The sequence below is a fragment of the Alexandromys fortis genome, unplaced genomic scaffold (genome assembly GCF_014885135.2).
Source record: "Alexandromys fortis isolate MF-2015 unplaced genomic scaffold, M_Fortis_MF-2015_v1.1 scaffold_178, whole genome shotgun sequence".
Classification (NCBI taxonomy): domain Eukaryota; kingdom Metazoa; phylum Chordata; class Mammalia; order Rodentia; family Cricetidae; genus Alexandromys; species Alexandromys fortis.
The window spans coordinates 3,154,025-3,166,433 of record NW_026068054.1 but is presented as its reverse complement, the minus strand read 5'-3'; positions in this window follow the sequence as shown (position 1 = coordinate 3,166,433).

Sequence of the window (12,409 nt, the reverse complement as noted above, 5' to 3'; positions counted from 1 at the left end):
ACCACATGCATTTAGTGCCCTGGAGGCCAGAAGAGGGAGTTGGTATTATTCCTTTAAAAACGGCGGCGGGGTGGCGTGGGTGTGTGGACAAACACGGGATAAACGGCACGCAAAGGAAGAGACGGACACGCGGCTCCCACGTGGGTGCGCTTTAATGGGGAGAGGGAAACACGGTAAGGGGTGGGACGTGCAAGACACACAAGGATGGGGGGGGGGAAAGGGCCAAGGGAGCAAGAGAGCGAAACCTCGTGGAGCGCTCGCTTTTAACTGCGGGCGCAAGGTTATCTGGGAGTAATGGTCTTCACCTGGGCGCGCCAGCGCGCACAGGTGACGGTAATCCAGGGGAAGTCTGGGAGCTGTAGTTTCCAAGGAATAACAGTTGGATCTCTGGAACTGGGGTTACAGATGGTTGTGAACCACCATGTGAGTGTGGAAATGAAGCCCGGGTACTCAGCAAGAGCGAATGCTTTTCACCCACTGCATCGTCTCTCCAGGCTCAGCCCTCTTGCTGTCTTGCTTGCTTTCCAGTACCCTGGGCCTCATGTGCTCTGAGCAAGGGACCCACCCGCTATACAATGCCCTCCATTGATGTTACTGTTCCTAACCACGATGGTGGCATCCCCTTTACGTGCTATCCTGCACTATGACTATGAACTCTTTGAGGACAGAGGCTCTGTCGTCTCCCCCCCCCCCCCACATCCTACTGAGAACCTGTTGGTTTCTGGTTTCCTGATAGTTTAAATATGGCAGGTTGCTCTGTAAACCACAGTTTCTCTTTAAAATTCTTGAGGATGCTCATCGGTGCTTAACAACCATCTTCTACCTGGTTAAACCCTTTCTATTTCTTGTTGCCTGTGATAACACAGAAGCTCCTCTGCCCAATCCTACCCCACTTAGCTTCACTCCTTTTTGCTTGCTTTAATTATTGAAGCATCTTGCTTTAAAGCCTTTGTATTAACAAGTGAGACTATTTACAATTTATGAGACCGGGCTTCCCATGTCCTCTCCAGAGCCAGATTCTCTTTATTTTTAAAGAATAATCACCACTGTGTATATCAAAGAGAAATTCCTTATAAATTATCATGCACTAATTTATAAAGAGAGAGGAGGGTGTCACAAAATAATGGGGAGTGGAGCAAGGTACGAGCTATTCCATCCAGATCCCAAGTTAGAGGAAGCCTCTGTACCCGCAGTAAGGTCTTCAATTGAAAGGTTCCCCTTGGTTCCTATTTGAATGAAAATGTCAGGAAATAGGAGTTGGGGTTTGGATCCCAGATAAATTGGGACTTAGTGTCCTAAATGATCAGTTTATGTGTACTGGTCAGGAGGCTGCCAGTCACACCGACTTATCTGATCCCCGACACGATCCCCTTTGACAGAGCGCTTTGATTAACAATATAACACAATTTTAAATAAAGACAAGAACTTTTTTTTTGTCTTCATTCTCCAAAATGGTTGGCACAACGTTGGTCCTAAGAATTTGATGCCTAAAGGACAATTGAAAATGTCTACTTTAATCAAACGTCCATCTATTACCGCGGTCCTGCCGGAGCCACACAAGTGCCTGGCCTCTGCCCATAGGGGTCAGGGCGGGGATCGTCTTGAGGTAGAACAGCTGCGAGACAGTCCTTGACTATTTCATTTCCTGGAGTCTTACTTTGTCCTGGGTAAGCTGGTTCCCACATAGACAGCTTTCTATTCGTCAGCTCTTCAATGGTTGAGACCAGATGCCCTAGAACAATTGCTGAGGAAAGATTTCTGTCAGAGTTTTCTCTCCCTAGTTACTTCCTCTGTGCTTCCGAGTCTGTGATGGGATAGGCCATGTCGGGAGAGCAGAGCTGCTTGTCTTTCAGCAGCTAGGGGGCAGAGATGGATCCCCTACGAAGGTATGCCTCTAGTCACTTACATCCTCACTGACTAGCGACCCATTCAGCCGTGAACTCATCATGGGTTCATCCACCAATGAGTTCAGTGCCTTGGGGATTTACTCACCTCTCTATAGTGTTAGAGCAGTGGACTAAGCCTGCAAGGCTCCATCCAGCCTATCCACCCCACGGCAGAGCAAAGGTTCCTGGACTGTCTGGTTAGCTGATGTCATTCCAGAGGCAGATCCCCCAAGGCTCAGCCACTTCTGTCAGATACTAAAGGAGACACAGTTAGAGTTGGCATTTTTTACCTTTGTCAAGCTTGGAAGCCTGTCTGGAGAAGCCAAGTCTTCATGAGGATACAGCGTGCAATTTTTTTCCCCTTCTGAGATACCTTTGTGATGTACCTAAACAGTCATAGATGGGTAATTATGAACCGAGGCTCGTGTGAGTTATGATTCCCAATGATAGCTCCTCATGATTTGTTGCGATGTAAAGAACAGTGATTTATTGTTGCTCTGCTGACTGCTTGCTCTGCGATGGATCATAATAGAAGATCATGATAATTATGAAGTCAGCTCAGAGCTGTTTTCCCTCCTGTAACTCAATTGTAACATGGCCGCCCAGGCTGCCGAACATCACAGCCTGTCTGCTGGATGCTCGATGGTGTTCAAGAGGGGCATTTTGGTCAGTCGTCATGGTCACAGCAGTTCGTCTCTAATAATTGTCCAGGTGGCAGTACTAATCCAGGTTGATGGCATTTTACTTGCAGATTTTTTTATTTTAGATGCAAATTAAGTTCTCTGGTTTGTCATTCCTAGGCAAGAAGAATTAACACAGAAATGGGAAAGATCTGGGGAGCCCGAACAAATGACATAGCCCAGATCTCTCTGGTCCTCCTTCTCTGGCTCAGGCCTGGGCTGTGTCAAGTCCGCTGTCTCACTGTGTTTACCTCTTTTTCTGACTTTTGCAAAGAACTTTTTCTCCAAGGAACATCGGATACCTGCCATTTGGACTCTGTTTTAAGTAACTCTGATCTCAGAAATCTCCTTCATTTAGAATAATCATTTCTCAGAATGGCTACACAAAGGCGAGCTCCAGCCACTCTGGGAATGAACAGAGGACTTGGGGTCAACTAACTTTAGAAGAGTCCAGATTAATAAAAGTGAAAAACTGTGTACAAAGAAAATAAATGAAGTGTCTTTTGAAAGTCCTTCCCACAGGGCTGTCTCGAGATTTTACCTGGGTAATGACCATGGCTAATTCCTCAAAGAAAAACATGGGACACAGTTGCTCCTGGGCTAGTCACCTAGGCAAGTGGTGGGCAAGATGGCTGTCAATTCATTGCTCAGATTTCCAGAAATCTGTAGAATCAAGGCTCACTACCCTTAAAGCCAAATTGGCCTTTTGACTTCTGACCAGTAGAATGTGACATTAGTGATCCCATGTGGTCCCTTCTATTCTGCTTTGCTTTCTACTGTGGATATGATAAACACCATGATCCGAAGCAACTTGGGGAGGAAAGGGTTTATTTCACCTTAGCTGAGTAGCCCAAGGCAGGAATTGAAGCAGACATGGAGGTTACTGTTTCCTACCTTAGTCCCCACAGCTTTCTCATACAATCCGTGGACTACCTGCACAGGGATGGGGTCACACACAATGAGCTGCGCCCTCTCATATCAATCATTAATTGAGAAAGAAGCTTGACAGACTTATTGGCAGATAAATCTTATGGAGGTGTTTCTTCAACTTTGGTTCCCTTGTTCCAGATCCCTCTAGCTTGCATCAAATTAGCAAAAATCTGATCAGATTTTGATGGGACTTTTCTGGTTTTAGGGGTGTCTTAGGTGAGGGTCAGAATTCAGAAATTTGTCATGTTATTTTCTTTGCTGTTTTTAGCTTCTTGCCAGGCCAAAAGGCCTTCTGGACGAGGAGTGCCCTGCTTGGGGAGAGATGGGAGGGGTAGATTCATGGATGCCCCATCAAATTAGACAGCCATGACCTTCTTAGCTCCAGGCAAGTGTGACGTTATGTAGGGGGAGTCACCTTATAGGATCAAGGCTCAGCTTTGCCACCTCCTGACTTTGTAACCTAGGGTCTGTTGTTTCATGTCTGTGAATGTTGTCTCTAAAATGGTTTTTTGTTTGTTTGTTTGCTTGCTTTGCTTTTTTGTTTGTTTGTTTGAGATGGCAGATGAGCTTTCTCTTGGTGGATGTCAGCTAAGGAGGAAAGTCAACTGGTTGCTTCTCTGCCTCTCTGACCTAGCAGGTTTTCATCCCAAATATCAGATTTCTGAATCTTTATTGGTGGAATAGAATGATAGAAACTTAGTTAAAAACTACATTTGGCTGTAGAGGCAAAGGCAGCCATGGTACAAGCAGTGGGGTTGCTGAATGGAAGCAGCTTGAGGGAAGGGATGTCTCCAGTAGCACAAGGTGGGCTGGCTTCCTTTGAACTTGGGAGCGATGCTGAGTAGTGTATGCCTACCATCAAAGCACCCTTCATACTCGCTTCTTTCTGTTACTCTCGCCTGAATCCTTGGGTTTGCCCTTGTAGCCAGCATGCCACCATTAGCAAAGCGTGGGACTGGCTTAGTGAGTCCATAGGTGTGTGTGCGGTGGGCTGTCAATCATCAATAGGAGGTGTCTTTAGCCCCCCCTCCTTTTATTTGAGACACAGCCTCTCACCGAACCTATAGCTTTCACATTCAGCGATGCCAACTAGCTAACAAGCCCTAGGGATCTTCCTGTCTCTGCCTCCCCAGGGCTGCAATTATAGATGTATTTCACCACGCCCAGTTTGGCACGCATGGGTGTTAGAGATCCAAGCTCAGGCTTTCTTGCTTGGGTGACAAGTACTCTGAGCCATCACCCTAGGCAAAGCACTAGAGTTGGCCTGTTGACAGAGACTTGGGTGATTCCATGTGTACCCGGATCTGCAGCAGCATTGAGGCTATCAAAGCTAGAAGATCTTAGAGGCCCTGAGCTACTTCCCTCACTCGGAAAACAGAGGACTGAAGACTAGAGAAGGAACGCGACTTACTTAGGTCCTATGACAATCAAATGACGCACAGGCATCCAGAGACAGGTGACTAGACCCTGCCCCACCTTTAGCTCTACCAACCTACCTCTACAAAGCCCTACAAAATGCGGGCTTTGTTTGCTTGCTTGTTTAGTTTTTAATCTACAGCTCTTCCCATCTTATTGGCCCGGCCCAGTGGCTGGCTAGGAATGGCAGATTGTATGAAGTGGAAATATCAAAACAACCACGTGGTTAGCCTTCTTCTCCTGGAGGATATCTGTTTCCAGTGCCTCAGATGGCTGTGTTGAGATGGATTCAGAAGCCAGGAGACTGTGTTCCACTGTTGCTATCTGCCCCCAGCATGGGTATGTAGAGGCAGAGCCCAGGAGGGTTTCCAGTCCTGCCTTCCTCTTTGATGACAATATTGGCTTCAGGGTGCTCCTAAGAGTCTTAGAGATACAAAAGTGCATATTTGAAGCCTTGCGTGGCTATTGTAAGGCCTACTGCACAATAAGAAACTCCTTCCTTCCTTCCTCCCTCCCTCCCTTCCTTCTTTCCTTCCTTCCTTTCCACCTGTCTTCCTTCCTTCCTCACTCCCTCCCTCCCTCTCTCTTTCTTTCTTTCTTTCTTTCTTTCTTTCTTTCTTTCTTTTTTTTTTTTTTTTTTTTTTTTTGGTTAGGCAGATACTTATGTTCCTGAGGATGAGCTTAAACTTCGCATCCCTTCGCCTCCACCTCCCACCGGCTGGGATTACAGGCAAACACTACCACATCCAGTTTCTGGCAGTGCTGGGGTGGGTACCTGGAGCATGTGTGCTAGCAGGGGCTCTGCTCACCAAGCTCTGTAACTTGCCCCAGGAATTTCTTTAACCACTCCCAGGCACACACCGACAATGCATCCTTGACTTCCTCCTGTCCCCAGGAGAGCAGCTGATGCACTCCAAGGCCTCCGAGATTCTGAATAATCACCACTCCTCCACGCAGGGTTTCAAGGAAACTTAGCTGCGTAAAAACCCAGCAACAAGAGCAAGAGACAAAAGAGCTGTCATGAAGAATCACAGAGAACCCTGAAGTTGTGCTTTCATAACTGAATAAATAACTCCTTGAGCAATAATGTGTTTGCAAGCTGCTAATTAGCGGCGTAATTAATTTCTGTAGATTATAAATAACAGCACAAAGTGGCATTCCCAGGAGAGCCAATGAAAAATTACCTAGACCATTTTAAGAACCCAAAATACTCCACAGTGTAACAGATTGAAACGGCCTCTCGAACGGGAGTGGGTTGTTTTCCTTTGTTTCCTACGGGTTTAAAAAGAAGAAGCTTGTATCTAAAGTCAAAACTTTATTGGTGAGAAGCAGCAGTTTCAATAATCGCCCTGTTCTCACTTACGCCTGACATGTTGAAAAGGAAAAAAAAAATCTGTTTATATCCCTGCTTCAAACAAACAGCCGAGTAAGTAGATTATTCCCAACAGAAGCGCTTCCTGCACGCTAAGCTCAGAGCAATCATTCACTGCTCTAAATGAGCAGTTACTTAAAATGTTAAGAAGGGATGCTAATTAGCTCAAGGAAGAGCCTGCCAAGTATTTAATTTTTGGAAAATGAAATGAAGACAGGCGAGTACTGTCACCTCTGTAACCTGAGAACCATTGCTTTGAACCCAGGCACTGGGGCTCCAGTGTCCCCAGCCAGGATCACCGCTGCAGCTGCATGGAGAACAAGGGATCATCATCTCTTGGTTCAGAGTAAGCAAGCTTGCTTTTAGACTTGGGTGAGGACAGAGGAGAGCCTTAACCTTAATTGTAACCTGGGATCCTTTCCTTTTGGAAAGAACTTGAGTGATTCATCAAAAGATTAAAAAAAAAAAGTTTAGATCAAAGAGAAAATGAACCTAAGAAAGTCCAAGGTCCATAGAGGCAAAGGGGAAACTGATCCAAGAAAACAGATATCCTGGTAACACTCAACAGACACTGTGGCCTGGTACCACCTGGCCCGGAGTTTCCTAGCAGTCAAGGGGAGGGCAACACAGAGCTAACGTGTTCATATCTGAGTCAGGGAGAGTGAGAGGTTGCACACAGTGCATGTGTTTGTTCAAGCAAGCAGTGAACAAGGCTTCAAGCTGATGCCTCCATATTCAAAACGTGTGATGTAGACGAGCTCCTCAGCCATCAAATCAACCAACCAAGAACTTCACTGGGGTATATAGCTTAAAACTCACTGACCATCATCAGTCTGTGTATGGGGTCCATCTATCACGCTAGCACTAGGGAGGCCCAGGAAGGAGGATTGGGAATTCAAGGTCAGCTTTTAGGTCAGGTGGCAAGACCTTAGTTCCACACCCCACCCCCTCCAAAAGTAGTTATCAAAACGAGGTTTCTCCCTGGCTTCCTCAGCAATGGTATTTTGTATATAATAATGAATTATTGCAATCACAAAACAACATGGCGTTACCACATTACCCAGAAAACTGTGAGCCGAGTTCAGATTTCAGTAGCCTCTATTGTGGCCTTTCAGACATCACACATATGAACTAGGTAGGACTCCTAGGGTTTGGGGACCACATAACATAGTGCAGATGACCCACATCATATCCTACTGACAGTGACCATGTCACTGTCATACAGTGAATGCTGGCCACCCCTACCCTGGTTAGAATACAAACCAATGAAGAGAGAGTTCTTAACCACAGATGAGCCACCGTGCTTCCCAGACAGGAACACATCTTTCATCACCAGCCCAGCCTCCTTCTGGGAATAGTATTGGGCAGGTATGTTGGAGCTAGTGGAGAGTAGAGGGTCTATTGAAGAAAGAATATTCTCGGACTGGCCATTTCATCGGAATTCACACAATAAAATGGAGTCTCAAAGCATCTTTGCTCCGTTTCAGACTGTGGTTTCTTTCTTGCATCCCCAGCCACGCAGCAAGTCAAATCTCCTTTCTCATCCTCTGGTGGACAAAGAACAAAAGCCTAACTATGTACACGATGCTTTTCTAAGATCCCAGCCGAGGCTGCAGAGGAGCAAGCAAGCTGTGAGTCTGCAGTTTTATTGTTTCTTCTTGCCCACCTTTGAACATTGCAGCAGCCAGCCACGTGAGTCTGTTGAATTCCGTTCTCCATAGCTAAGCTCTTGTCGTGTGCAGGCATCTCCTGGTGCTTGCATGGCACCGCAGGAAGCGCAACCCTGAAAAAGAGGCAGCTCTTACCCCAAAACAGCTTACCATCCAGAAAAGACGAAACGAGGACATACCTTCCAATATCAATACCCTTTGAGTAATCAGCTGCTGTGTTCGATCTCTGAGTAATCACTGTCTCAGGCACAATAAAGTGACTGTAAATGAATGTCTACTCTGAAAGGTATGGTCCCGAAGCTTTTGGTATCATCGGAAGAAAGGGGAAGCGTTATTCTCTCAGCAAACATTTACTGAGCACTTATTTGCTAAGTACTGGTCTATGTCCTGTGGGTACAGCATTGAATACAGACAGGCAGATCCTTGTTGGGATGGCGTTCGCCTACCAGTAGGAGAGAGATATAGGAAAATGAATAAATAATTAAGAAAACAGACGAGCAAGCAACTGGTGAGAGATGGGGTGCTACCGGAAGGGCCTAATGGGGGAAGATGGCTCTGCAGGCACAGTGCTGGGTCCTGCCTGACCTCTATGAGAGAAAAGCGTCTGGTTTTGTGTAGTTGTGGGGGAAACAGGAACGATGAGGGGAACCAAGAGACACAAGACTCAAATGCAGTCACGTGGGACAAGAAGAGTGCTAGGAAAAGCAGGTATAATGGAAGCAGGTCATATACATAGGCCGACTGGAATGGATGGATTCCATGGTGCACAGGACAGCCAGTCCAGGACAGATGACTCCAAGTGAGGACAGGCGACTTCCTGGAAGAGGCATTTAGTGTGGCCTGGTAGACAAATCTCTCAGGTAAGTAAATAAGCAAGGTTTTGTACTGAGAACTGAAAACGGATTTAAAGCTTTTGTGAGGGGGGGCTTTGTGGGGTGCATGAGAAGAAGGGGGTGGAAAGGCAGTGAGGCTAAGGAAGATGCACGGACCTCTATTGGCAGAGGCCTGAGAGATATTATTCCTATCTATTACTTACAGCTCTTAGGATTATAATATCCAATAACAAGCATTTATTAAGAGCTTGTCATGTGTCAAGTGAGTTAAATAGTTCCTCTCTAGCCTCTTAGTATTGTCTAGAGTTTATTCCACAGCCGAAGGAACCTGGGCTCAGAGATCTTCAGTAATTTGCTCAAGGTAACATAATTAAGTGGCTGAGCCAGGACACGAACTCGCACCTGGTCTACCTGACCTCCGGGTCCATGGTGTGTTACACGAAGCTTTCCTGGAGACAAGCTGTTGAATTTACACCCTCCAGTCTTTCTCTCTGACAGCCCGGAGCATATGGCAGAGGCTGATTGAAGTGCATGGAACGGGGAAGAAGCAGCATCACGTGCAGTAGAGAAGTTTAATGCCCTCAGCAGCAGCAAGGTCACCTTCCATCTCTGCCACCATCTCCCTGAGTGCCAGCCATAGTGATGCGGGGGATGGAGCACACCGGGGGAGAACCAGCCTGTGCCTGGTATAGGACATACTGAGCGGCTAGTGTTTTGGCAGTTGAGAACGTTATTGAACACTCCTCCCCGCTGAACATCACAGCTTAGCCACACAGCACGCTAGCATGTTGCATCTCTTGTACCCTTTGTGATCTCATAGCTGCCCGGGAGCCTTGGCTCACTGCCACTGCCCAGTGTCATAAGTGCCCTGAAAAGATCCAGATCCAAAGATGTTGTTCCTATTTGCCATGCGTCACACCGTGAAAAGTTGACAAATTGCAAATCAGCTCACAGATATCATGGGGTACCATCTGTATGCACCCTACCCTGCCATCCCAGCTCATGGCCTTGGAGCAAGCTTTCTTGGGGGTACAGAAAACAGGTTCCCAAACATAGCAGAGCGCATCATTCAATAAGACTGCCTTACAGCTGCCCTTACAACGATTATCGTCCCCGTTCTTAAGTGAGGCTTCAGTGGAAGCAGCTGATGAGAAGATAAAGGTAAGGAGAATGGATCTGTGGCTTTCATCATGAGGGTCACGGGGCCTGCTTAGCATCACTCAGACTCCAGCCACAGATGGAGTCATGTTGGCTATTTTGTATAAGCAGAGCTGTTGTCTATAAAGGGAACTGGCCATGGGATTTCTGCGGCAGCACACTCAGGAGATCTGGGTTCGGTTCTGAGACAATGGTGTGGAAAGCAGAAGGCACAGCACCCTAGGTAACACGGGGCCTCAACTGAGTGTCTTCACTTTTCCAGACTCTCCCTGCCTCTCGCTCCTGGACTCTGTTGCTGACCCCTTTTGTACTAGACAACCGGACTCGTCCTCGGGGATTCATCTTTTCCATCTCTAGATGAAGTGCCTTACAGACATCATATTGCATTCATCTCAATTATCAGCTTGAATTCATCCTTAAAAGGCAATTAATGCTGGAAAATTAGAAGTTGTGCTCAGGCTCAAAACCAAAGATTTCTATGACTGATTGGGGATGTCTGGCAAGGATGGGAGGAGAACGAATATGCACACCCAGGTATAACAATCATTTCTTTTCTGACTTTTGGCGTTACCAAATGTCCTCTGGTTATGTATCACGGACCCATTCTGGATGCAAGAAACAGGCTGAAGCATTCTTTTAGTGTGTGCATTAGTACGGTGATCATTTAAGAATAGCAGGTTGTTATGGCAACTGAACAATACAAGACAGACCGATAATGGCCACTGCTTGACTGTTGCGGCAGGGAGTGGGCCAGGCTCTCACAGCCATTGCAATCAGTTCCCGTGTCCCTGGTCTTCTTTCCCACTGTACAGACCACAAAGGCACTGTATCTCCCAGGGGTTAAAGACCAGACCTCTGCATGGTACGGGTAATGAGATGCCTACATCATGGCTAAAAGCCATGACTGAAATGGAAACACAGAAGAGGAGGGTGGTGGCAGCCTTCATCAGGCAGATTCACACCCACCTCACTATTAGTTAAAGGCACAGGCTTCTTTTTCCCTCACTATGTTTAGAATGAACAACATTTCATCGTCTCTGGTGGTTTTCCTCACTTTCCTTTCCTCTTCCTTTCTTTTTCGAGGGGGATAATTCTTTTCAGATATGCTATGTGTGGAGGCAAGGGCTACAAATTTCTAAATTAGTTAACTTTTTAATGCTGCTACCAAACATCCCAACAAGAAACAAGCTAAGGCCAGAAGGGTTTGTTTGAACTTACAGTTTATGGGGCCAGTTCACCACGCAGGAGAAGGCGTGGCAGCAGAAGCGTGGAGCAGCTGGTCACGCTGCACCCCCAGCCGGGAAGCAGAGGTGCTGAATTCTGGGGTTTGGCTCTCTTTCCTTTTATTCACCGAGACCCTAGGGCATGGGGTGGTACCAGCAACACCAGGACTTCTTGTGGATCCTGGATGTCCCCATTCAGACAAACATTATCGCAAACACTATCACAGACACCCCAAATGTGTATTTTCATGGCAATTTTAAATCCTGTCAAACTCACAATGAAAATCAACCATCACAATGTCTAGCAAACAGACAGGCTTTTCCGTCTTCACAATGCCTTGCTCTATTGTCTGAGGGCAAAAGTCTGCAAACATGAGCTGGTCCTATCCTGTTACAGAAACGAACCACTTATCACACACATGCATGGTTATTGCAGGTTTTCCTAAAATAAAATTTATCATGTGATTTTTGACTGTATATTGTGCATGATCAAATTCATACTAAAAATACAGTAGTGTCATAGAAAAGAATGCATCGAATCCTAGTTGGTGAAGGAGACTCAGCGGTCAAGAAGCATATGAAAAACGTCCAACACCCGTATTTGTTAGGAGTATTTCCAACTCAAGACCAAATGCAAGCTTGTGAGTACATTAGCACTCAGAGCTGGTAAAATGCCAAGAGTGAGGGGAGGGGGCTCAGGCACTGCTGTAGGAGCCGGAAATCATCTCAGCCTTTGGAAAGCAATGTGGTAACACTCATTTTGAGTCAACCATGGATGTTTTGATCCCTAACTTCATTTCTTAGGAATCTGACGATTTAAAAAAATGCAACAGCGTCCAATATTACCTTTACTCTGGCATGGTTGATACTGAGGCAGAATAGCAAAGAATACCAAAGAAACAAAGTCAACTGAATAGCAAGGAATGAAGGGATGTCTAGATGAGACCTAATGGATCCATAGCCTATAAAGTTTTACAGTCAGTGAAGGAAATGAATTAAATTTTTATCATTTCTCTTTAGAAGATTGCCACAGTGTACACTGCTCCAATGTTGTGAGAAAAGCTGCTGTGTACATTGGGATAGATACGCAGTGGGATGCTGTTTCTATAACTACCAACTGCAATGTAATTCTGAGTAGTATGTTGCTGGCTGTAGACGTTTGCTTGATCCTGAAGAAATGGATAGAAATAGAAACACTCAACCCGTAATTTTTTCCTGCTTGTGTGTGGAATGGAAAAAGA